Source organism: Panthera leo, chromosome E1 (assembly GCF_018350215.1).
Source record: "Panthera leo isolate Ple1 chromosome E1, P.leo_Ple1_pat1.1, whole genome shotgun sequence".
Taxonomy (NCBI): Eukaryota; Metazoa; Chordata; class Mammalia; order Carnivora; family Felidae; genus Panthera; species Panthera leo.
Window position 1 is genome coordinate 33,801,704 of NC_056692.1, and position 27,874 is coordinate 33,829,577.

General features: G+C 43.2%; 1 protein-coding gene across 1 annotated transcript in view; it reads left to right on the forward strand.

Annotated features, from left to right (window-relative positions):
* The window catches only part of CA10 (carbonic anhydrase 10), a 491,593-nt gene that overhangs the window by 320,538 nt on the left and 143,181 nt on the right, over nt 1-27,874 (forward strand). The window lies entirely within an intron of this gene.

The window sequence follows — 27,874 nt, forward strand, 5'->3', positions numbered from 1 at the left end:
CATTATCTATTCTAATTACTAAATTTTTTAGTAGCACCTTAAATTTTGCACAAAGATGAGTGCCTCCCGTACCTCACCCTAATCCTGGCCCCTGTAGAGTGTAGGGGCCATGAAGGAATATAGTAAAAGAGATGTCTTTGAAGATCCCTGGCCTGGGACCAAATGGTGCCCAGCTTCACTGTCAACTTCATTCTGAGTGTGTTATCTTGGGCTATTCATTTCCCTTCTATTTTTTTTTTTTAAGTTTTAAGTTAAGTTTTTTATTTATTTTCAGAGAGAGAGCGCATGTGTGAGCAGAGGAAGGCAGAGAGAGAGAGGGAGGGAGACAGAAAGAATCCAGAGCAGGCTCCGCGCTGTCAGTGTGGAGCCTGATGCAGGGCTTGAACTCACAAACCACGAGACCATGACCTGAGCTGAAATCAAGAGTTGGATGCTCAACCAGCTGAGCCACCCAGGCGCCCCCATTTACCTCCCTTTTAAATGTTTGTTTCTTCCTCAGTAAAAAGGGTAATAAAACCTAACTCATGTTTATTCATTCACCCACCAACAAATATTTGTTGAGCACCTATTACATGCTTGAGGCAGAGGGGATATAGCAGTTATCAAAACAAAACTAAAAGTCTCTGGTTTTTTTTTTTAATTTTTTAAAAATTTATTTTTGAGAGAGAGAGAGATAGAGAGAGAGACAGAGTGCAAGCAGGGGAGGGGCAGAGAGAGAGGGAGCCACAGAATCCAAAGCAGGCACCAGACTCTGAGCTGTCAGCACAGATCCCAAGGCAGGGCTCGAACCCATGAACCATGAGCTCATGACCTGAGCCAAAGTCAGATGCTTAACCAACTGAGCCACCCAGGCACCCCCTAAAAGTCTCTGTTCTTATGACAGTTTTTATTTTCATTTGGGAGAGTAATGCATAATAAGAGTAAGTACATTATATCATGTAGGATAGTTATGGAAAGTGCTTAGAAGGACAGTCAAGCAAGGTAGGCTGACTGAGTGTGATAGCAGCAGAGGGTGGGGAGGAAGAGGTGATACTAGCTTGGAAAAGGGTTACAGGGAAGAATAAAGGAAGTCATGGCCTCCAGTGTGCAGGACATTGCTGGACACTTCTTAATGCCTTAATAAATGGTTGTTTATCTTGGGTGCATAGAGAGAGAGAAGTTTGGAAAGGCAGGTTGGATCAATGGACATGGCTATGCTGCCATTTTTGAAGCAGAAACTCCAGGATTCTGGATAATTCTACCACTAGGAGCCCAGATAGAGCAGTTTTGCCATGTTAACAGCTGTCTTCATCCCTCGGTTCAACTCCAGGAACATGGCATCTTCTGGCCCTGAGGCCCAGAAAATGCAATTATCTGAAGAAAGTTTTACCCTTTTCTCCCTCCATTGGGAGCACACTTGGGCTTCATCCTGTTCTTTACAGAGAGAACAGAGGAGAAAGACCATATGTGCTGAGGAAGTAAAAAGGATGAGAGGAACTGGAAAACAGCCCCACGGTAATTGGTATTCCAAAATGAACGTGGTTCACTTCCCAAGCAGCACCCAGCCGTGGGCAGAAAACATCAGGGGAAGCCATTGTCCTTGGCTGGGGCTGGAGGGGCCACCCTGTGCTCTGGACCGCATCCTTCCTCGGCTTTCTGAGGGTCGGCTGATCCAGCCTGGCCTGGCCCACATGGCCCTCCGCCAGTGCTCTGGATGGGACTATCCTGGCATTCCACCAACTCATTTCATGGTGCTTGGGTTCCAGCAAAGCAGCATGAAAGAAAGCAGCAGTAAAGAAAGAAATGAAAGTTTCCTTTCCTTCATCTGGATGTTTTATGCCTGTTAAAAACTAAGTAAAACAAAACCAAAAAAAAGGAAAACGAAAGTAAAGAAAATAAGGTATTGCCCAGGTTGGAAAGAGCAGAGCTTGGGAAAAGGCTTTAAAAATATCTCGGTTCATAACACCTGCAGTTATATAACCTGCAGAGTTATTAGGGAGGAAAGAAGATTATGGCAATCTCCTCCTGAGATCATTGTAGAAGGATTCTGGACTTCATCCCATCTAGAACTACTTAAAGTTCCCCAAATTCATCATAGTCTCTCACTCTTTGAATAAAGACCCTCCATTGTATTTGGACCCTCCATCAGATACACGTTTCCCATTGCTGCTCAGCCTTTTGGCTAAGGTCAAGTAAAAATTCACTTTCCCCTCATTTCTGTGTAGCTAATACCCTTCAGTTCTTCAGATCTCAAAGCAAGTAGCACTTTCTTCTAAAGGGACTCATGCACCCTTCCTTTGCCCCACCAAGTCCAGTGACATGCCCTTTCTCTGTGTTTTTCACGTACCACCTTTTTACATTCTATTTCATATTTATTGAATACCTACCATGTGCTAGGTATAGTTCTGTATACTAGGAAGACATCAGTAAACCAGACAAACCATCATGGAACTTCCATTCTATGGGATAAAGGACAGTGAACACCTCAACAATTAAATATATGTACAGCAGCATGAAGTCCTTTGAAGACAAATTAAGCAAGAGGTAGTGATAACAGGAGAATGTAGATGCTATTGTAGATAGAATGGTCAAGAATGGAAGTTTAGGATGAGAAGTGGTCATATTCGTGATGTATTTTGAGGGTAGAGCTGACATGATTTGCTGGGAGATGGGCCATGGGATGTAAGAGAAATGCAAAAGGCAAGGATGATTCCAAGGCTTAGTAGATATTCATGAGACACTGACTCTCCTTCCTTCCACCTGTTTCATCGAACTTGACCAACTGTAGTGGTCAGACTACAGGCAGCATGAGGGGCAGGTGTTCTGTATCACAGGTCTTTGCATATCTGGCATCCAGCATTTAGCACTGAATGCTTGCCATGCAGTAAGTGCATAATAAATACTTGAAGGAAGAATTTTAGATGGAATTAAGCATATTCATAGCCCCTTGTCCTTAGTAATTTGCTCTGGGAAAGGCATCCTCAAGATTTCTGCTGACTGCTCTCCAGAAGGAACCACAACTCAATTACTCCACCACCAGCTTGTGGTCAGAAGAACAACCGATCTACAGATTGATGCAATGTATGTTCTCTAATTTAATCCCCACACCAGCTCTGTGAGGTGGTCTGGGTGATCAGGAAAAATTGAGACTAAAGAATCTGGAGCCAGTTGCCAAAGGTCACAGCTAATAGATGACAGATGGGATTCAAACTTAGGTCTTCTGACTCTAAACTCCATGCTCTTCTCTCCTATTCAGGTGGCTCGGTATTCAGTAGTCTTCGGGTTCAGGTGAACATTTTCAAACATGTCTCAGCCTAAAGGAAATGAGTTTAAATTGCTGTGTCAGAGATTTCATCTAGATAGGAGAAAGAACTTGCCCAAATAAACAGGACTATCTGATATTCAGTGAAAATGTAATAGCTTCAAACTATGAGCTCAACATGGTGCAAGGAACTTGCAGGGGAGGGTCCCCAGATATATAAGACAAAATCATTACTTTCAAGAAGTTGATAACCCGTGGAGTCATGCAGCAAATATTGACTGAACGCCTACCGCGTGCCGGTCAGGGAGGCATGCCACGTACGTGTACAAGACAAGAATACATTGAAGTGGGAAATGGTGTGGGTGCAGACTGAGAACATTCTAAGTGCTCACAGTTGAAGGCAGTCTTACATGGGAGAATTCAGGTTCTGGAGTCAGACTTTGGGGTTCAAATTCTGGCTCTGCCCCTTACTAGCTGTGGGACTTGGGAAAAGTCACTTAACCTCACTGAGTCTCATTTATAAAACAGGAATGATGGTAGTGACCGTGTCATACGGTAGGTCCTTTTAGTGATTAAATGAGACAGAGCATATGGTAACCCAGCATAGAATAAATCATCAAACAAAGACAGAGAGAGAGAGAGAGAGAGAGAGAGAGAACACACTTCAGGTGGGGAGTCAGATTTGAGCAGAGCTGTGGGGGTGAGATCCAGATGCAAAGAGAAGAGTGGGGAGGGAACTCTGCTGGACAGACCCCTCAATCCAAGAAAAGAAGTACAAAAATGCACCCAGAGCCCCTGCAATTTCTCCCAGAGGAAATACAAACATGGTTCTTTGAGGCCTTGGGAAAGTGCCAGAAAGTTACTTTATTTTTAGGTTGCAAAATCTGCTAAGTGACTTCAGATTGTGACTACATTTCGATTCCATTAGCTCATCCACAGTTTCTTAATGAGGCTAATTAGCCCCCAAACAGATCCCACCCCTGCAGGCTTCCACCGAGAGCTTGGCTGTGTGTAAACCAGCAAGCCTGTGACCTCCTCAGGCAGTGGCTGAAAGGCCTAGTTCCTGGGCATCGACCATCAAAGCCTGATGCTTACAGACTTCTCACAGCTAGTGCCCGTTTGCGGTGCCCTGGATCCCTGAGCCACTAAGCGCTGAACCCCGGCTCTGTGGCCAGGAAGGAGGCTGCCACCGTGGTGACCCCAGGTACAGATTCAATCAAATGCTGAGGGCCAGCTGTTTGCTGCCACGCAAACCTCCCCACAGGAGATGTACCTGAGAAACTTTAAGTTGTTTATGGGTGAGTTCCTCGGTATTCTGACTACTCGCTAATATCAGAATGTGAAATAAATATATATTTAAATTCACATCTTGTGAGCTTTGAGTAAGGGACCCTAACTCCCAGTGACTGTCTAGCATGCAGTTGTTCTCAATCATAAAACCAGGCAAATAGCCACGGCTACTGATGCCTTGTTTCTAAACATCTTTTTTCAGGACCTCGGGGTGATACATCACAGCCTCTTTCCTGCCCCATGAGTGGATTAGGCCAGTTAGTACTTGATGTAGGATTCGTAGCTTAGCTGCTAGAACAATGTAGCACTATTGTAGCATTTATTACATCTTACTGTATGCTGGGGACTTTATTATACGTGCTTTCTCTACATCATCCTGTCCAGCCTCTTAGCATCTAGGAGGTAGGTACTATGGCTATTCTGATTTGACAGGCAGGGAGACAGGGGCTCTGCAGGAAGGGTAAGAAATGAGCTCTCAGTCCGATCATCTGTCAGTGGCAAAGGCAACATTCACACCCAGATCTTTAAGCCACAGCTGGCAGATGTAACAGCTCACACCTACCTGCAAAGGAAAGGGATGTGTCAGTGGTGACTTCTGTGCTTGAAGAACCATCATCACGAAATTGGCACCTGGAAGGAGCCCCACCTCCGAGATGCAATAAAGTCACGGGGAGAACACAGCCCGTGGAAGTCAAGGACCAGAGTCCCAGCCTCAGCTCACACTTCCTGGGTGGCCCAAAGCAAATCGCTGATCCCTCAACTGCGGAACTGAAGGTTGCCTTCGAAAAAATCTCTTAAACTCCCTTCTAGCTCTGGCTTCATATCATTCTATGATGTGCCAAAAAATGGAATCAAGTAAGATGTATTTAAATAAAAGGAAAAGAGCCAGATGCTAATCTTGGCAGCTGTCAGTTTTAGGAGTCTTTCAAAGAAAAAATACTTTTGTTGTTGTTTTTTTTTAGTGATGAGACTATAAAAAGAAAAATCTACCCAACTAATTGCTTTCCTTTTTTCTTTGAATGAGTGCTAAATTACCCAGTGAAGTAGGATAAAGATGATAATTCTGTTTTGACAGTTGAATGAACTGAGGCTCAGAGAGGTTAAATGACTTACTTAGGAGCACACAGCAGTTCAGCAGCAGAGGACAAACAAGTCTTGACTTGGTATCGCTTGGAAGACCATTCCAGACGGGATTATGGCAGAGGTCTGGCCACAGCTTCACTCAGTAACCACATGCACTGCACAGAGGTGCTTTAATACTGATGCTAGTGGCAGCAAAAGTGATGGCAGGAAGCGGTGTGGAGCAGCGTATACTGTGGTGGCCATGAAACCAAGCTGAGTCGAAAGCCCAGCTTTGCCGCCTACTGATTACGTCATCTTGGGCAAATCCTGTGACTGCCCCTCCCCTCAAAACCTGCTTCCTCATGGTGGGGTTTTAAGGAAAGTGCATGATAATTGAAGGCACTTGTCCATTATGTGGTAGCTTCCTTCGCACACTCCCTTAGCCCGCCATGACTCAGTTTCCTCATCTGTAAACTGGGTGTGATAGTTTCTTCACAGTTTAGGTAGAAAGAGTAATACTGCTGGAAGGATATGGAACAAACTGCCCTTGGTACTCTGCCTCATGCACATCCTCCAGATATGAGGCTGTCTGTCCACCTGATCAAAGGAATCAACCCCATGGAAGCCTCAATATATTGAACCGGTTCAAGCAAATGCCAAAGAGGCTGCCAGTTGGGGTTTGTAATCCTGTCGGTGCCCTTAGGTGGCAGGACATGCTCTGTGTCCCCACGTCCCCCAACCCCAACCTCACAACTGGGTCTGAAGAGGGTAGCATTTCCCCGGGGTTTTTATTCACACGAAGGGGCTATAACTTTCCCTCCCCCCGCCACCAACATGAGAAAAGCAGGGCTTAGGGGTAGGGCAGAGGTGGGCAGACTTTTTCTTAAAGAGCTGAATGGTAAATGTTTTAGGCTTACAGGCCATACATACAGCCTCTGCCCCAAGTACCCCACTCTTCCATGAAAGCAGCCACAGACGGTCCAGAAATGAATGGGTGGGACTGTATTCTAATAAAACATTGTTTACAAACAGGTGGGTCATAGTTTGCTGACTCCTGGCTCAGGGAAAAGCAGCCCCACTTAGCGATTCATAATAACCCCTTCATTGGTGCCATACACCACAGACATTTTCCTCTTTACTCTTCTGAGCCACCGTGTGGATAGATAGGATTCTTCCCAAGAAGTTTGGGAGCTAGGTTTAGAGCAGTGGAAACGCTCAGCAGGATTAATCCGTGAGGGTCAGGATAGGCTGAGGGCTATGCCAGATATCCTCCAAATCTCAGTGGCTCATACTATGGCCCAGTGTGGGTTGGTAGGGCCTCCCAGGGAGGGGTTGGGGCTGTCGTGGGAGGGAGGATTGTGATTCACACTGCCATTCAGAGAGCAGTGGCTCTGAACCTTCTTGTGCCAGGAATCCCTCTGGGAGTCTGGTGCAGCCTAGAAACCCTTCTCTGCATAATGCTTGCCAGTGAATAGAACAAAATGCACAGGATTACAAAGGAAACCAAATTTGAAAAGATTATCAAAATAGTAAAATAAAGAGAATTATAATAGAATAATATGTGTGCTTCTTTATTAGTGCCTTATTAAAGATCTAGCAGCCACTCTGATAACTACTGTAATTATAAAGTAGCAATGAGCAAACATGACATTTTGAGACATTGATTTAACAGCTGCAACGTGATGTGAAAATCTCTCTGATCCCTAATGGAAAAGAAGTCACAGGTACTGTTAACACTGCAATTGAAAAAAAAAAATGAGGGATTCAAAGATTCAGTCCTTCGATGAGAGATTTGTGAAAGTAAAGAGATAATGGCTCCCCTCCCGAGTTCCAGCATCCGTGAACTTCTTGGGGATTCAAGGGCCTAAGATTCAGAACTCTTGATCTGGTATCTAGGTGGGACCCCAGCATCCTCCAGTGGGGTCTCAGCCAGCAGGTGATGGAAGAGAGGGCAAATGGAATGTGTCATGGACGGATGGCTTAGGGGCTAGGCCCAGAAGGGGGTCACACTGCTTCACCTGTGCTCCACCACCAGGTGCTAAGTCACAGGGCTTACCAACCTGCGGTACACAGAGCAGGGAGGGACTCGCAGTGTGAACTTTGTGTACCTGGAAGGAGCCAAGAACTGCATGGCAGTGAGCCCTAGAAGTCTCCTTCACACTGGGGGAGCCGGGACTTGAGCCCTGGCTTTCGGCAAGCAGTCTGTGCTCTTTTCACGATTCTTCACTGCCTCAGTAATTTGGGGTACATCTGTAGGCCAGCATTTCTGTTACCTCAGCACTGTTGACATTTGGAGCAGGATGCTTCCTTGTGGGGGGCTGTCTTGTGTACTGGATATTTAGCAGAGTCCTCTGCCTCTATCCACTAATGCACCTCCTAGAGGTGACAGCCAGGAATGTCTCCAGACACTTCCAAATGTCCCCTGGCAGAAAGAACCCCGGTGATTGTTCCTGGTTGTGAACAACTGTTTTAATCTCCCTACCTAATGTTTGGTGTTGGGTATCTGAACTAGTATCTCAAATGTTCAGAACAACTGACAAAGACCCCAAAGTTTATGTCTACAAGATATACAAGACCCCAGAAGTTATATCTACACTACACAATCTTAGACTTGAAAGACTGGAACACAGAAACCTCAATACACCTTTTCCCAATCTCCCACCCCTGTACCCCTGTGGCTGGAAGTTTAAGGAGGAGTGCAGCCCCAGACATGGGAGAAATCTGGGCCAGGTTCACAGTGATGTAAAGCATTTCATTGGCAACAATGACTTTCACTTGCCAAAGCAGACAGGAAACTGAGCCATAAAGGTACTTAAATTTATTATGAACAGAGGGCTTCAATTTGTTTCTGCTAATGACATCAACTGCATATTGACTCAGAGACAGAAGATCAGTTCTCACGGCCACACAGTGTTGATTAAATTGCTTAGTCGAGACCACGGTAAAGGTCAATTCTACAGAACAGGAGCTCCACAGGAACCCAGTTTCACAAAATACTAACAACTGTTCAGAGACCGGGGTATCTTTTGTGGTTATGTAAGTTTACGCAACCGTAGTTTAAACAAGATTCAGCAGGTTTCCTTACTGCGGGACTTATCAAGGCCTTTCATGTGCTGGGCACTTTTAATTTTCTAAGCAGGGGACATAGCATACAGCTATTTCCCACTAGGCCCTCTTTCCTTGAGTATTTCCAGGGATTAATATGCTTCCAAAACACACTTTGTAAAATGCTGCTCTGCGCCTCAGTTTCTTCACCCTCACATTGGGACAGTACCGTCTGCCTTTTTGACCTTACAGAGCAATTGGGAGAAGGAAGGAGAAAATGCTTGAGAAAGTGCTTTGTAAACTCTGAACAGTTATAAAAGTTTAAGAGGTCATTATTAATGCATACTTATTAATAATTTACTACTAATAAAATCTTCCCTGCCTCACTTGGATGTTGCATTGATGAATGTGATAATTGAAGTAACAGAGGCCGTGAGAGGTGAAGGTCCTGCCCAAGGTCACGAGGCTAGGAATGGAGTCATGGTGCAGATTAATTAATATGACAAGCACAGAAGTGCTCTGAGCTCAGGAAGGAGCTCTCTGTGATGGCAGCTGGGTTTGTAGTTGAGACGGTTATGGTTTTGAATGCAGTGAGGAAGCCAGGCAGTGGGAAATCAAACAGAGGTTTGGAAACAATGAGGAAAGGGTGCTAGAATGAGTGGGAGCTAGGCTTGAGGTCTTCTGCAAGCTGCTTGACCTTCTGGAGCCTTTGAGCCTTTGAGCCTTTGTTCTCCAGCCTACAGGTTTTATAAAACACCTGACGTCCAGAGTGGGTAGAAGAATTAGAATATTCCATGAGCTACCAGGATTGGTGTGGCAGTGGAGACCGTTTGGAGGAGAAAGCTTTCACGCTCACTGTGCAATTGCACACAGCTTTATGGAGAGTCCCCTAAGGCAGGCCCTATGCAGAGGGCAGGAGAAGCAGGGAGAACAATGCCAGGCCTCCAAGCAAAGCATGCAAATGGCCATGCAAAGCAGCATTGACCCTACAGGTGCAGAGCTGCTGGGGTTCTGACAAAAAGCCTGGTGATCCAGAAGGGCCCCATGCAGGCACTGGAACTTGCGAAGACTCGCTCTCGCTTCACATATAAGAGTGGGCCTAACCTCTCATACACCTCTGCGTGTGGAAGCCAATGGGCTCTGGTAGTGACTGGCGTCTCCCATTTAAGAACCCCCACTGTGAGCATGTGCACTGAAGCTGATATAGTGGCACAGTTAGATCTCAGCACTGACGCAGTGCTTTTTGCTGAAGTATTTCACAACTATTGATTGCCTGGGCTAGTAAGGTGCCAGATACCATCATTGGAGGAAGCCCCTTCCTTCACAGATTCCTCTCCCAGTGCCGTGATTGTTAATGGTATGTATGACTCTCTTTTTAATCGTTTTTGTTTTCTATCCACCCTGTGTTTTTCTATTAGCTGCTTTGGTCTCAGTGAAATTTTCATGCTGATTAAAAAAATTTTCAAAGTAAATAAATTTTATGCATCTTCACTTCCAAACCATCCCTTGAAGCAAATTTAACACACAGGTTGTCTTATTCTCTTAGTTGATAACGGTGAGCCACTTGGGAGATGGCTAAGCAGGGTCCCCTCATCCCGATGGCTCTAAAGCCAAGGGCCAGAAATCAGCCAGGAGCAGGCAGGACCCAGGTCAGGGTAGAGGGAATTGGGAAAGGATATTCCAGTACTAAAGACAGGCCTCCTTAGGCAAAAGAAACCCAAGGCTTTGTACTCTTCACACAGGAGGACAGAGGGAAAACTCAGATAATTAATTGCCTTCCCTGTCAACTCTCTTACCACGGAAGTAGTTCTTGAATCCACCCACTGGTCTGCCCTGTTCTTGGTGCCTCTGTGCGAGGTCTCAACACTTATGGATTAGTAGGAGGGAGGGATGCTGGCTTACCAACCAGCTGGAGGGAGGAGGGCAGGAGAAGATGTGATTTGTACTGTTTGCCAATTTCCCTGGTGTAAATACTCGCAACGTGACATCATTAAACGTGGCACAGTAGCACATGATTTTATACTATTTCCACCCTGCAGATAAAACAGATATGCATAGTCTCCAGAGGAGAGAGGAGAGTGAAGCATGATGAAAGAATAAAGAAGGAATGAGTGTTTAGGATGCCTCGCTATTGTCTCGATCTAATTAAACTGATTGAATTGAAAGTTTATATCACTGAATTATTAATAATGATGTGTTTAACCACTGGCTTGTTTGCAAAAGTCCTAGAAATGTAACAGAGCACTGTTGATTGTTACGACTTTTGGGCAGTATCCTTGCCTTCCAGCCAAGACCACCAGGAACACCTGCCATTGAGCAAATCTGTTGGTCCTTCCGGGGAGGGAGAATGTGTGGCGGGGGGGGGGGGGGGGGGGGGGGGTGTCATGAGGCATCTCAGTAAGAGGCACCAGGAGGGACTTGCAGGAGTGATATTTGTGTTCCGTGCTTTGGAGGAGGGTTCGAGGAAGCAGCGCCTGGCTCTGGCCTGTTGTCTGGGAGACAGGGGTAATTCTAAGATGAGATATTTCGGTAAATCTTACCAATAGAGCTGGAGGAAGGAGGGATCATTAGAACTGTAATGGGTACCAAAGTCACGGCCACGCATACCAGCCACTAAAGGGAGGTGTCTGGTCATTTTTGTAGTTTGGAGGGTGTGCCTTTTGTTTGTGTTCAGACACCATTGTGCAGTGGGCTTGCTTTTGAATGGACCCATCACAGTCGTAGAGAGGCCTTATCTGCCATGAGCTGTGAAAGGGTTTATGTTCATCAGGAGAACACCAAGGCCTGGCTGGTAGTTCCAGGCCAGCCCCTGGGGACCAGGCATCCTCATCCCAAGGCTTGTGACATCCAAATGTGTCTTTCTGTACAGCCAGACTTCCTAAAACATAGATCTGATCTTGTCACATCCCACTTACAACCCTCCAATTGAACTCCCTTGTCCTCCAAATAAATGGAAGCTTCCAGGTCAGGTCGTGCTGGAGCCTGGTCCCTGCCTCATTTTGAGCCTCACCTTTAGGCATGCCCTGCTTTACACTTTCCACCTTCTCCCATGCCATTCTTCTCCACCGAGTCTTGCCTGTGCTCTGCAGTGTCTTTACTCCCTTCCCTCAGCCCTCCCACTCCTACGCTGAGTCTGGAAAGAACCTACTCACATCCTTCAAGGCCCATCTCACTGCCACCACCTTCAGGAAGCCTTCCCTGACATCTGCCACCCTACTTCCATCCAGGCTAGGAACCCATCTTGATGCTTCTATAAAGCCAATTAATGCATTCAGCAAATATTTAGTGAATGTTTTCTTTTCTAGGCTCTGCTTCAGGCTCTAAGAATTAAGCTAGGAATGAGACACACATGGTCCCCATTCTCTTGGATTTTACATTCTATGGAAAGAAATAAGCGGTGATTTTGTTAAAGTCTACAAAACAAGAAACATAACCAATACTAATAAATGTTCTGTATAGATTTTTTATTGGATTTTATGGAAAATGAGTGGATGGCTATTTCAGATTCAGCCTTTCTGCAGAGGTGATAAACTGAGACCGAAATCTGAATTGACAAGATAGCCTGTCCTGTGGTCTAGCCTCATTGTCTGATTATGGGCCCACTTTCCTTACGAGACTATCAGAGCATGGGACCCTTCTCACCTCCCTGATTTTCTGAGCTGCTGGAATATATTCCCTGTCATCTCCATGTATCCGAATCCTACCGAGGCCCAGTGAGGTCATCCCTGGTCCCTGCAGCCTTTACCAGCTACTCAGTGTCCGTCCTGCAGCATCTATACCTACATCACTCAATGGTCTGCAGGACCAGGATGTCACAGAGGAACAACCAAAATCCTGGCTCCAGCACTGGCTTTCTGTGGGACATTGGACAAGTCACTTAAGTTGTCTGAATGGTTTTCACATCTGTCCAGTGGTGAGCTCTCTTGAGATAAAGGGCTGTACTCTTTTCTTTAGGTAGAATTTGCATACAACTGTATGCAACCATAAAGACTGTATCTTAGGACTGTAACCCCACCGTGGAACACAGATCTGGCTAACAGTAAGTGGATTAAACGAATAGCCATGATCATATCCACCTTCATCAAGGAATATTTTCAAAATAACTGATTTTAAGTATCTAATAGGAAATAGGTCAAAATAAACTTAGTTTTCATTATTCCATTAGCCTCTGTTTGTCCCTTGTTGCTTTTGTTGCTTTTATTTGCACTGTTGCACTTTTATTTTATCCCACGTAGTGTTGTGAGGAGCCTCAGACACAAAGTTAGGGCTTAATAAGCCTCAATTTACTGGTTTAAAAGTATAGTGTTATTACTACGAACTTGCCTCTTAGAACTGCTTTTGCTGCATACCAAAGATTTTAGACTGTTGTGTTTTCGTTTTCATTAGTCTCTATGTATTCTTTCATTTCCTCTTTGATTTCTTCATTGACTCGTTGGTTGCTCAGTAACGTGTTGGTTAGCCTCCACATGTTTGTGTTTTTCCTGGGTTTGTTTTTTTCTTGCAATTGATTTCTAGTTTCATATAGTTATAGTCCAAAAAGACGTTTGATATGATTTCAGTCTTCTTAAATGTACTAAGACTTATTTTGTGTCCAGAGCGTCTGGGTGGCTCAGTCAGTTAAGCGGCTGACTTAGGCTCAGGTCATGATCTCGCGGTTCATGGGTTCAAGCCCTGCATCAGGCTCTGTGCTCAGAGCCTGGAGCCTGCTTTGGATTCTATATGTCTCTCTCTCTCCGCCTGTCTCACCCACTTGTGCTCTATCTGTCTCTCAAAAAATAAATGTTTTTTTTTAAAAAGACATTTTGTGGCCTACCATGTGATCTGTCTTGAAGAATGTAAATTGGTACAATCACTGTGGGAAACAGTTTGGAGGTTCCTCAAAAAATTAAAAATAGAAATACCATATGATTGAGGTATTCCACTGCTGGGTATTTCCCCAAAGAAAATGAAAACACTAATTTGAAAAAAATGTATGCACTGCTATGTTCACTGCAGCATTATTTATGATAGCTAAGATATAGAAGCAGGTTAAGTATCCCATCAGTAGATAAATGGCTAAAGAAGATGATATATAGATAACAGATACACATGCACATGTGTGTGAGTGTGTATGTATATATATAATCAAGGAAATATCACACAGCTATGAAAAAGAATGAGACCTTGCCATTTACAACCTAACCTACAGGGTATTATGCTAAGTGAAACAAGTCAGACAAAGGAAGATAAATACCATGTTATTTCACTCATATATATTAATCTAAAAAACAAAATAACAGAATCAGAATCATAAATACAGAAAACAAACTGGTGTTTGCCAGAGGGGCTGGGGTTGGAGCAGGGGACTAAGGGCTACAGACTTCCAGTTGTAAAATAAATAAGTCATGGGATGAAAAGTACTGCAAGGGTAATCGAGTCAATAATATAGTAATGTCATATGGTGACAGGTGCTAACTTTACTTATGGTGAGCATAGCTTCATGTGTAGAATAGTCAAATCACTATGTTGTACCCCTGAAACTAATATAACATTGTATGTTAACCCAAAACATTAAAAAAAAACAATGTTATTAGTAGCATGAGGCACTGAAAAGCTCTGAAAAACAGAAGACAATAGGAAGTACATCTCAAAGACATTGAAAATTAGCTTTGTCCTCAAAGGTACCATTTTTAAATTATAAATGGAGTGCACACTCATTAAAGAAAATTTGAAAAATATAGGAGAAAGAAGATCAAAATGGCCTAGTTCTCTTATCTAAATATAATCACTGTTGGACATTTCAGTATGTGTATATATTTTTAAACATGTGTAACTTTGTTTAGTTGAGACCCACTGCATGCACAGTTTAATTTGCTTTTTTCCCCCTTAACCTACCATAAGCACTTTCCAAGCTACTCTCTAATTTCAGTGCCCATGTTGTATTCCATCTAGCAGATGGACCATAGTACACATAGGCATTCCTCATCAGTAGACATTTATTTGCTTCCTGCTAGTTTCTGTTGTAAATAAAGCTGCATTAGTGTTCATGTGGATAAAAATTCTTCTCTAAAAGTCAAACAAAACCAAAAATTCAAGAAACAGATATGTAGGTATAAATATGAAATTGCCTCCAGAACTTTTTGCTGGTAAATCAAACTATACATAGTACTTAAAAGTAATCCCTTCAATTCAAACTCCAGTGGCTCCATTGGTATAGGTTGAGAAGTCAGAAAAAGATTTCAGAAGTTAATTGAGAAATAACAAGCAAGTTGAGTAAATTGCCTAATCTAAGCCCATTAGATAAGCATTTACTGCAATACAAAATCTTGATGACAGTAATTAACACATTTATAAACTCTCTCGGAAACTTAAAACGTTCTCTCTGTTGGCTGAAGGCTTGAAACGCTCTGCATTTTCAAGTGGAGCTGTGGCTGGGCAGGCACATTCCCTGGGCTGTGGGGTTGGCCAGCAAATTCCCTTAGCAAATCCTCTAATACTCCTAGGCTGGCCTTACCTCTCAGAGCTGTTGTAAGGAGCAGAAGATGACAATTAGAAACTTTTTTTTGTCATTCATCAAATCTGTTGAGCTGTAACTGACATTCAGAAACATGCACAGATCTTAGGAGGACAACTTGAGGAATTATGCATGTTTACACCTGTGTTGTCTCCAATCAGATCAAGACCGAGAACATTTCCAGCACCCTGGACATCTCCCCCATGACCTCCTCCCAGCCAGCAGCCTACCCAGTGTAACTCCTGTCAGGACCTCTGTCACTAGTTGGCATATTCTTGAACTTCATATAAGTGAAAGTGTATGGTACAACTTCTTTTGCACATTAATATATCTGTTAATATTTTCCCACCTTGTTTTGTGACACAGTAGGTCATTCTTTCTCATTGATGTATAGTATTCCATTGTGTGCCCATGCGTATTCTACCATTGATGGACATTTTTGTTATTTGTACTTCTTGGCTATTATGATTAAGGGCTGTATGGACACTTTTTGTATGTTTTCTGGTGGAAAACAGATATAAGCCTTTAGGTTTCTTTGCAAATAGTAGTGAGAGCAGTGAACCAAGAGCTGGGTTCTTTTTGCAGCACTGCCATTCGTAGTTGTGTGATTTTATGCAAATCATTTTACATCTCTGCCTCTGAATTCCCTCAATATAAAATGTCTGAGGACTTTTTGCTCTGAGAGCTTATGGCTTTCTGACTAAATACCTGTGTAATGTAAATGAAAGTCATTTCATTTCTCGGAGCCTCAATTTCCTTATCTGTGAAATAAAGTGGTCGAACCAAATGCTCCCCAAGGTCCCTTCCAGCGGTAAATGCCATGTTTCAAAAGCATCCAACATGGTCTGCATCCCAGGGACAATTGTTATTTTCCTTAGGGAAATGCTGAAAGTCCCGGATGTGGCAGTTCTTTCCACTGTCCAGCAAAGGGACTTACAGGCAGAAGACATGGGTTCGAGTCTCAGCTGATAGCTCAATCTGCCTTGGTTTCCTTACGTGTAAAATGGGGTAATGATGTTTGATTCACCCACTTCAAGCCTGCTGTATGATACCCTGACCCTCTGCTTTCTCCAGCAAGACCATAGCCCCATGCAAGGAAACTCTTCCTGTCTTGTCAAAACAGGTACCACCCACCAACACCCAGCACAGCGTCTGCTTAGCAGTAGGTGCTCAGCAACTATTTCCTGGATGAATGGAAGTGCTTTGCGAACTCTACATTGTTGCAAGAATGTTAGTTTTCATAATCATTGCACATTATATATTCCATGTGCTGATAGAATCAAATCTCAAGGGAGATTCATTTATGCAACATGAAATTATACATCGCCTGTCTTGTGCATTAAATCATGCTACTTGCTGAGGGGATTCAAAACATGAGGCATGGTCACAGCCCTTAAAGAGATGCATCATTCAATTCAACAAACATTTATTTCCTGAGCACCTGTTACTGCACCAGGCACGTTGCCAAGTGCTAGGGATAGAAGGATAAATAACACATAATTCTTTTCTCTTCCTCATTTTTGTTTGTTGTATTTTCCATTAATTTATTGATTGGGCGAGATTTTTCCCCCCATGAGATCCACCAAAGACATTCATACCCTATCGGGAAGACAGACAAGTAAACAGATTATTAACATTCCCTTGTAATTGGTTTTTAATGGAAATGTGACTGGGGCTCTGTGGGAGAAAAGCAGGGACACCGAGAAAGCCTCCTAAGGTGGGTCACATTTATCCAAGCCCTTCAGGAAGAGCAGAAGCTGGTCATATGGGGGTAGCTCCCTGACTGTCTCCCTGCTTCTCTCTTTTGCCCCTCTCTCATCTAGTCTCTACAAAGCTGTCTGTAGAAAGAAGCCTGGTTTAAAGGAAAATCACAGGGTGCCTGGGTGGCTCAATCAGTTAAGTGTCTGACTCTCGATTTCAGCTCAGGTCATGATCTCTAGGTTTGTGAGTTCGAGCCCCACATTGGGCTCTGCACTGACAGCATGAAACCTGCTTGGGATTCTGTCTCTCTCTCTGTCTCTCTCTACACCTCCCCCACTCATTCTCTCTCTCTCTCTCTCTCTCTCTCTCTCTCTCAAAAATAAATAAATAAAAGTTAAAACAAATAAAGGAAAATCACAGCATGTCCCACTCCCACATAAGTGATCTCCCATTGCTCTCAAAGGAAACCCCAGCTCCTTGCCATGCCTCAGAGCCCTGCGTGTTCTGTATCCTGCCTCCTGCTCTGCTCTCAGCCTGCTCACTGTGTGCAGTGGCCTCTGTTCTGCTCCTGGGCCACACCAAGTTCTTTCCGTCCTCTGAGCCTTTGCCCTCGCTGTTCCCTCTGCCAGGAGTGCCCTTCTCCATGTGCCCTGTATGGCCGGTTTATTCTCATCCTGCAGACCTAGCTTGGCCACTCCCTCCCTCTCCTCATCACTCGGTGTTGGCCTTGCTCAATCCAGGCTACACATCAAAAGTACCTGGCAAATGAAACATGTGGAAGAGGAAAGTCTGCAGAAAGATCAGGGGCTGCCTGGGGCTGGGGACAGGAGTATACAGTTACTACAAATGGGCAGGAAGGATCTTTTGGAGTGATGGAAACATTTCAAAACCAATCTGTGGGGATGGTTGCACAGCTATAGTTCACCAAAAAGCATCGAACTGTGCACTTACGGTGGGTGAACTTATAGTATGTAAATTATACTTCAATAAAGCTTTTTATAATAAAGGGTTTTTTTTTATTTGACTACAGTTGATATACAATGTTACATTAGTTTCAGGTGTACAACATAGTGATTAGACAAGTGTATACATTCTGATAGAGTTTTCAATAAAATTTTTAAAAATTACTTGAGTTTGTAAATACTAGTCCTGGGGGCGCTTGGGTGGCTCAGTCAGTTAAGCATCCGACTTCGGTTCAGGTCATGATCTCACAGTTCGTGAGTTTGAGCCCCATGTCAGGCTCCATGCAGACACTTGGGAGCCTGGAGCCTGCTTTGGATTCTGTGTCCCCCTCTCTCTCTGCCCCTTCCCCACTCATGCTGCATCCATCTCTCTCTCTCTCTCCCTCTCTCTCTCTCTCTCCAAAGTAAACAAACATTTAAAAAAAAATTTTAAATAATCCTGATACTTGGACCCCACTCCCAGAAATTCTGATTTAATTGATCTGGGGACGGGCCAAAGCACCCATAAATATTTAAAGCTCAGGTATAATTTGGATGTATAGCCATGACTGGGAACCACTGCTCCGTCTTGTCATCCTGTTTATTGCCTCCCTAGCATGGTAATTATCTTATTTACTCAATCGTTTACTTGGTTATGTCCTGATCACACATAATAAAAGCTCCCTACGGGAGGCACATTTACTGGATCACCTGTGAATGTCCAGCAAGTAGCACACGGTAACTATGTAATATATGTTTATTAAGTAAATGGCTAAGAAAGTGGACGATAGAGGGAAAGCCCTTACTAAGGCACAGAAACATGAAAGAACACGGTGTGTTAACACAGCGTGTTTGCTGAAGAGTTGCCCAGAATGGCGACCGTGTGGCTGGAACCACGCATCTGTGAAAATCATTCATCAGGGCTGAAAGGGATAGTCAGGTAACCATGCAAAGCAAGGGAGAAAGACCCCAAACACAGGAATTAGAGGTATTCAGCACAGGAACCCAGAACTATGGAATGGACAATTCAGGGAACGTATTGTCCCTCCCCTTCCTAACTGTGCACCCTCAGCATGGAAAAGTTTGCCACTAAGGAATTCAGGACCTTGTGTCACAGTCTCAAAGAGACATCTGCACTCCCATGTTCACTGATTGCAGCGTTACCCACAATAGCCAAGATGTGAAAACAAGCTAAGCCTCATTGACAGATGAGTGGATAAAGAAAATGTAGAATATATGTATAGATACATAAACATACATACAATCAAATATTATTCAGCCATAAGAAAGAAGGAGTTCCTGCCATTTGCAGCAACATGGATGAGCCCTGAGGGCATTAGCTAAGTGAAATAAGTCAGGGAAAGACAAATACTGTATGATCTCACTTTATATGTGGAATCTAAAAACAAATTTAAAAAAACAGTAACAAATAAAATCATAGAAACAGAGAACAGATTGGTAATTGTGAGGACCAGAGGCAAGGGGTGGGGGAACAGTGAAGGTGCTCAAAGGGCACAAACTTCCAGTTATATGATGAAAAACTTCCGGGAACATAATGTACAGCCCAGTGACTGTAGTTCACAATATTGTGCTGTATATTTGAAAGTAGTGAAGAGAGAACTTAAGAGTTTGCAGCACAAACATAATTTGTTACTAGGAGAGGTGTTGGATATGTTAACCAACCGGACGATGGTGATCATTTTGCAATATTTACATATATGAAAGCACTATGTTTTACACCTTCAACTTATACAACATTATAGGCCAATTCTATCTCCAAGCTAGGGGGGAAGAAAGACCTTACAATGGCAAAAAGTTTAAAGTGCTCCCACCCACAAACCTATGCAGGCCTTATCGATGCTTTTGCATTCACTAAGATAGAACAACAGACAGATTGCTAAATAATAAAATATAAAATATAAATGATGCTACATACATATTTAATTAGTAAAAATGGGCTAGGAAGTTTTCAGGCTCTCCCTCCTCCATTTTCAATTAGATGTGTGTAACTTCATTTTGTATTGTTGCAGATCATTTTCTCCTGGGAAAGCAAAAAAAATTTTTTTCCTTTGGAGCTCTATCCAAGTTGGAAGAATGAAAATGGCAACTAGGGCCACGTCTGGGTAAAGACTGGAGGTGAGGGTAGAAACAGAGGCTTATTTCAATAAGGAGAATCCAAATGTCCAACCTGAGGTCGAAAGTTGACCATGAGTGGGCTGTGGGGGACAGGTTTCAAAGGAGAGGACCCAGTGGACAGAAATGAGAGTCTGGGGCTGGGGAGAACATGGGGGTACACAGGATGGGGGTAGAGTTTGCCCAGGGCTCAGCAAGACAGCAGATGCCTTACTTTCTTGCAAATGTGATTCCCATGGGGCACTCTGCATCCCAATGCTTTCAATGGTTCCTTGCCTGAGGTCATGTTACTATAGGCCACTTGGGCTGAAAATTCAGAAGCAGGAGTGCAAGAAGGATGCTAACAAATTGATCTATTGAACGGAATTCATGAATAGAGTTTTGGAGGATGTCTGTGACCAATAGTGATTTTAACTTTTGGTATAGTTGATAGTCAAGAAGTCATGTGTGTGAAGAGCTATATGGGGCAACCATCAGCCAGTTTCAGCATCTCCTAGTTTGTGACATCATAGAAGACAGTCTTTTGATTTTCTATGCCTGGAAAGTTTGCATGAAGATGATCGCAAGGTTATTTAAGATCGTAAATATGTAAGCCAAGAAGAGGTTTCCCAGTATAACCCTCTGTTGCTAACATAGTTATCTGATTTCTCAGAAGGGGACACACACTTATCCTAGGTCTCTTAATGGAATTGCAATGCAGATTTGACTGTGCCATGAACTAAGAATCTGCAACTTAAACCCACACGAGACCAAATAAAACACCAAGAAGAAGTCATTGAAAGCTGCAAAGATTTTGATTATTCCCAAAAAGTTTTTCACAAACAATAACAAATGTAACAGCCATCAGTAGAAGACTAACTTTGCCTAAATAAAGCCCATTTGCTCCTCAAGAAAAATATTAGCATGAGTCTGTATGTAGTGCGTTAAGAAAAAAAAATAACTGACCAAGGTTTCGTGTTTTATATATCCAAGTTTTATGGATATGTGATACCGCACCAATTTTTCGAAGGGAGTAAAAACATACTCTTTCTGAAGATGGGTAAATTATATGCCAAATCTATTCAGGTGTGATCATGCCATGGTCTTTACGAGGGTAAACAGGTTGGCAAGGGTCAAGTCTGCTAGTCAGAAAGGGCTTGAACTCTTCTGGGGCCAGAGAGTCTTTACCTGTTAATTGGATTGTGCAGACACTGTCTATTAATTAGATTGTGAATTACCAAGCAAGCCACATACTCACACGTAATGCTGGAAGGCTACCTCCCAGAGCCAAGACTAAGAATGCAACTAGGAATGCAGTCTGTGACTCTGCCCAAGGCACCTCCCAGAGCAAGGTAGCCCATGTCTTTGACCAACTTCATTTTCCCCACCTCCTGCCAACTTCACATTCCTCCATATTTTGAAACATGTGAAAGAAACTGGTCTATTATCCAAGTACCTCAAGCATTTTTTATTTTAATGCTTCTCTCTTCTCATGACCTCTATTACTGTTCCTAGAAAGGTCCTCACCTGACCCAAGTCAAGAAAGGAACTAGCGGTTCTGGTCATTTCCAAAACTTCAGTTCAGAATTTATGAAGGGGATGAGAGAGAAACATTGGGCGCAGAAATGTGGGCACTGATAGGTCACAAATTAAGAATGATTGGCAGATGCTATCATCAGTGAGTTTAGGCTCTTGTCCCCTTTTTTCCTCCAGATCCATTTTTAGAAATTTATATTTTCTAATGGGCTTGGCCTTAGGGGAGATAAGTTCAGAAAACATAAGGACTGTTTAAAAAAATCATCACAAATAACACTAATTTAGCATGTGCCAGGCAACATTCTAAAATTTTTATAAGAGCCAACTCATTTATTCCTCATGAAAACTCTATGAGATTGGTACTAATATAAAGAAACTGGGGCACAGAGAGGTTTAGTAACTTGGTTAAGATTACAGAGCCCAACCATATGAAGCATATACAATACAACGTAGAAAGAAAGTCTTTTTTATTATCACTGTTTCTCCTGCTTTTTATTCACTGACAAAAGAAAAGATGCTAAATTCCTTACAGTTCAGTAACTTATAGCTCCATTTGTGGCAAGAGTTGAAACCATGGAAAAGCCAATTTAATTAGTTCACTGGTAATTATTGTCTGGCTAAATTATACTTTAAAATTTAATATACCAATCCCCCACTTAATTAGCAAACCGCGTTGTAGAGAGTAGCCTTATGCTCCTAAGTTGACTAAAACTTGCCCTTAAAAATAGGCGTTGTGTAGATTTCTACTTTTCCTAAAATGTGGTGTTTTTTTTGCTTATTCCTCCATGCTATTCTTTTGCCCAAACACAACATACATACATACATACATACATACATAGTAAAAAGGTAGAAATAAACCAAAACTTTTTTCATGATTTTAAATTTCCCAGACATTTTTCATTGTTAGATTAGATCCTTAAAGCTAGGAGAGAGGTACAGAAATCAGGATTTGGGGAGAAGAGGCAGTAAAGAGGAAATGAGGTCTCTGGCTGAGGTCTGGAATGCAGGAATGCGGTGGGTTGGGGGGGGCAGAAGCAGCAGAGAAAGTTGCCTGCTTCCAGCTGCCATTTTGAAACAGCAAAGGCTCAGGAAGGGGAGACTAAATCCTAGGAGGATGGAGGGCAGGGCTGCTGCTTCAGGAAACCTGAGGCAGAGTTCCTTATCTTCATCAGCCTCTCTGAACCCAACCCTCAAACCCACCCCATCCTGTACAGCCTTCTAGCTAGACTTTCTCAGTTGCCTACCAGTTGGAGAATTGGGGACTGTCCATTTTCTGGTAGGGTTTCAAGTGATGTCAGGGACAGTAAAGGAAAAACTGGCTTGTATTGCAATGGGCTGATTCCCCATGCAAACCACAAGTAGTGTGTTAATTGTTTAGCCAGAAGGGTATCTGAGCATCACTGGCAGGGTCCTGAGACGTTAGGATATGAGTCTTGCTGTCTGCTACTCTGCATTTAATGCCCATGAGATAGCTGTTTTGTTGTTACTGGTGAAGGGGTGGGTACTGAAATAAGGGCAGAATCTGGAAGCCGTTACAACTCGGTGACTTAAAGGCAGACACAGGTTGCAGAGCTGTGTGTTAGCTATTAGGCATCATGTCCTAAAAGGCATGGAACGGAAGTGGCCGGGTCCTTCCTCACCACACCCCTCAAGGCCATCTGCACATAAACCAGAGCTGACTCTATGGGTGCCCCTAGCCATTGCACTCCCTCTCACTTTAGACTTAATCTTCAGATGACCTTTGGCTCAAAGGCAGGAAGCACTCCTGGTTTTTCAGATTTCATGCACACGTTCTCTCGCTATGGCAATGGACTGAGAAGGAAGAATTTTCCCTCATGGAAGACATCTTCCTTCTACAATGTCAGGGATCTGACTGCACTGGGCACTTACAAGGACCACATGAGTTAAAAATGTAAAGCCCTTTTAGCACCTGGGTGGCTCAGTTGGTTAAGCGTCCGACTTCAGCTCAGGTCATGATCTCACAGTCCATGAGTTCGAGCCCTGCTCGGGCTCTGTGCTGACAGCTGAGAGCCTGGAGCCTGCTTCAGATTCTGTGTCTTTCTCTCTGCCCCTCCCCTGCCCATGCTCTGTCTCTCTCTGTCTCAAAAATAAAAACATTAAAAAAAATTTTTAATAAAAAAATCCAAAGCCCTTTTAAACAATGCCTGGCACCAAGTGTGCAAGACACACGAGGTCACAATTGTTATTATTACTGCTATTTGCAGATGAGAACCAGAACCACTGTCATGTGGCAAAAAGCAGAACCAGGATGGTAACCTGGTGTGCCTGGCTTCACGTCGTTCCCTCCTAGGATGCTGCCTCCCTGAAGGAAACTAAAGAGAAGCATCATAACAGACTGACCCCACCATATCCCCAATCCCTGCTAAAAGAACAGACAGCGCACATCCAGGATGATAGTGCACTTTTCCCAGTTGATGTTCTGAAGCAGCCTCTGAATCCCCCTCAACATGGTATGCTAAGCAGCCACTTGCCATCATTTGGAATCCAGAGGGAAAACGAAGCTATTTGCCTTCTCTGAGTTGTGCTAACCCACTGTCAGGCATCCAGAGCCTGTGACCCACACCCTGCAATCCTTCCCCTCCTGAAGCTTCAACTATGATCTATTTGGGATTGTTCTCTGATCGGTATCTCTGTTGGGGCTGAAATTAAGACTTCAGGACAACAGCCTCCCATGCTTTTAGTACACACACCGCTCTGAGGGTCACACACCTCAGACGCCATGATCAAAGACACTGTGGTGTCACCAGGCCAGATACTTTCCATAAAACGCTGCTAGAATGCCTTCTTTTGTCACTGGAGTTTTCATGGTGTTATACTCTGAACCTGGAATCATTCAGAACAAAAGACCAGCCCAGAAGTATCGTCATGTAGCCATGGTGTATCCATGCTGCTTCTCACTGTTCTCTTTCTAGGTTTTGTTTCTGAGAGAGATTGCTTCTAAACACTACTTTTTCTGAATTGCCTTTCCCCACAAGAACATTCCATAGCTCAGATAAGGTTCGTATATATGGAAGAGAGGGCTGAAGAGGGTTGGGTTTTTTTTTTTCCTCTAGCTTGAAAATTAGAAAGCTAATAAAGTGCATGAGAGCCTGTCTACAATGAAGCTATTCTGCTATCTTCCTAAATGAGACTGGTCAATTGCAAGAGGGAGAAAAGACTTCTCCCCAGTTCCCAAGGGAAACAGATATACTGACAACCAAAAGATGGATGGGCAGTGTTTTTATTCATCCCATTGTCCGTCAGTCAACAGCTCTGACTGCTCATCACCCAAACAAAAGCGTACGTGTGTGGTTTTTCACTCCCTTCTCAGTGGAAGCTGCCACTGGGGGCCAGATATCTCTCACCACAACAAAGCACTCTCCTTGTTTATCCCAGTCACATCCCATCATGGGGGAGAGAAAAGATGCCTGAAGGGCTTCAAGAGTAGAAATGACCTCCAGTCCCAGAGGGAAGGAGAGGCTCATTCCAGGGCCAGGCCTCCCTCCCTACAAAGAGATACTCAAGCAGACCAGGAACTCCTAGACAGGGCTGAGTGTGGATGGCAAAGCAGGTTGGCCCCAGGAGGGTACACATTCACCTGGACACACCTGCTGAATTTGATGGAGAGTGGGAGTCAAGAATGGATACCCAGAAAACCATTAATCTGGGAAAGGTGCGTGAGCCTCCAATTTGAATCTGAAGACAGAAACATCTGTCTTTCTGTTGAATAGATTTAATTTCAGATGCTACTAACTTCTTCAATGTGTACCATATTTCATTGGTTCTAAGACACGCATTTTTCCACATTTTAACATCTCTAAAATTAGAATATGTCTTATAATTGATGATCTGTCACAGTTTATTTGGCAGTGTTGTTTTCTCTCTTGGTGGTACATAAAATAATGGCGCAACTTACAATCTACAGCATCACTGATTTCATAAAGTACAGTTAACACGGCCAAGCACTGGGCCGAGTACCTTTATAGGAGTTATTTCATTTAATTCTCTTTTTTGATAAAAGCTTTATTAAGATGCCATCTAATTTGTCCACATAAAGCGTACAGTTCACTGTTTTTTATACATCGACAGAGTTGGGCAGCTATCACGCATTTGTAGAACACTCTTGTCACCGTATAAGAAACCCTATACCTGTAGAAACTATCTCCAGTTCACCCAGCCCATCGGCCCTAGGCAACCAACCACCAGTCTACTCTCTAGCCCTGTAGGTTTGCCTATTCTGGACATTTCATATGAATAGAATCATAGCATACGTGGCCTTTTGTGTCTGGCTTCTTTTGTTTAGCAGAACATTTTCAAGATTCATCCCTGTTTGTAGCATGTGTCAATTCTTTGTTCCCTTTTATGGATGTTATTCCGCTGTACAGGTACACTACATTTTACATATCCATTCATCAATTGACAGGTATTTGGATGGTTTCCACACTTTGGCTCTTATGAATAATGATGCTGCAAACACTGGTGTACAAGTTTTTATTTCTCTTGGGTGTATCCCTAGAGTGGAATTTCTATGTGAAGTGATAACACTATGTTTAATTTTCAAATGTGCTTATTGGCCATTTGTATATCTTCTTAGGAGAACATTCATTTTTTTGCAACAAACTTTTATTGAACTTTGAACAGATTTGAGGCATGTGAGAGGCCCCCATTCTTTCGTGCTGTCTGTATCCACACCTTTTGCCAACTAATTTGGTAGTACCCCCCTCATTCATACTCAGAACTTAGCCATATGTCTTGCTTTGTCCGGTGAGATGTTAGGAGATTGTGCAAAGCTAGTCTCCTGGAAGATGAGATAGATACATGGTGTGGGGCTGACATACCCCATCATCCAAGACTTACCCAGATTGGCCAATAGCCAGGCAGCCCCCAGACATGAGAGTGAGCCCAGCAAGCTTGACACAGCTGTCTAGATATCTTGTAGCTTATCACAGATACACAAGCAAGTCCAGTCCAGATCACCTGAACCCCAAAGACTCATAAACTAAATAAATATTTATTGTCATCTGCCACTGATGGTTTGTGATTGTTTTTCAGTATTATTGTGGGGCCAGATAACTAATACAAGGTGTATCTTCAGTACTGAGGATAGAAAAATGAAAGACACAGTCCCTACCCTCAGGAAACCATATTGAACGAACTAGGGAAGGCAGGAAAGTACCAAGGAGTGATAATGCGCTTCTTTCTGTTCTGTGAAAGACATTTGGACACTCCTTGGACAAGGGAGAAATCCCTGCTCATTTTGCAGAAGAAGGAGGGTTTGAGAGCATCAGTGACAAAGCTTCCTAGCTTTTCCCACCAATATCTCCACCTTGTGCATTTGACCGGCTCCCTCGACATTCACTGCAGTGTATCCTGTACCCACATCATGTTCTTCCTGGAGCCATTAAAAATGTTTGGTGATGCGCAGAGTTGGCATAAAATTTTAATTATGGATCTTGGTTGCCCAAATTAGTCTACTAGCATAACTTTAATTAAAAGTCACTGCTTCATATTCCTCCCAAGTCCTGCCCTGATAAAATGGTTTCTTATCCTTTCACGTCTTAAGCCTCTCTCACTTCTCTTGCCTTTTCCTTGAGGCACTTTGGTTTGGCTTCACATTAGTGACAATGCAGCTTTAAGCCGACTTCAAATTTTTTTTTTCTCAAGCTGCATTAGCTTTTATGATCATGTCTTCTACGTTGACACTTTATCAAACACTTTCACTATGCTTAGTACAGCTAGATGTGCCAAAAACCAGTATGTCAAGCTGGATCTCTAAAGTGAACTTTTTTTTTTCCTCTTTTCTTTCTTTTTTTAAAGTTCTGAGCCTTCTCCTTCAAAATGGCAGGTGAACTACCTCTTATCAGGGATATTATAAACCAGAGAATTCAGCCATTTTAGAGATATAGATAGATGCCTTTGACGATCTGATGGGCACTATGAATCCTCTTAAAAAAAAAAAAACAAACACAGATGTGTGTACACAACAGTTGACATGCATTTTCAGACACTGTTCTCTGAAGCCCCAGGGTCTCTCTAAAGCCTTGAGGACTCTTTAAAGGATTCATGTGTAGAGAGAATTTGAGCTTCCTAAGGGAAGCAGGGTTAGATTAAATATTTTTTATCAGTAAATGTGGTTGCCTATTCCAGTGTACATGTGTCTTGTTGTGAACATAAAAAAAAACAAGAACGAAGGTTTCGCCATTCATAAGGACAGGGGAGTATAGCTGCAGGAAGGAGGAAACAGAAGAAATCAAGCAATTTGCTTTTATACCTGCTTCTATCAGGGTTTTACCATGGGTTCAAGGCAAATCACTTTCTCTCCTAGGCCATCATGTCCTTTATAACATTATAGCGGCAAAGGGAGGGTATCTGAACTACAGTCCCTAGACCCTAAATGCTAATATATAGATGCATGCTAGGCCAGTTACATTCAAATTATTTGGAAAGCTTGTT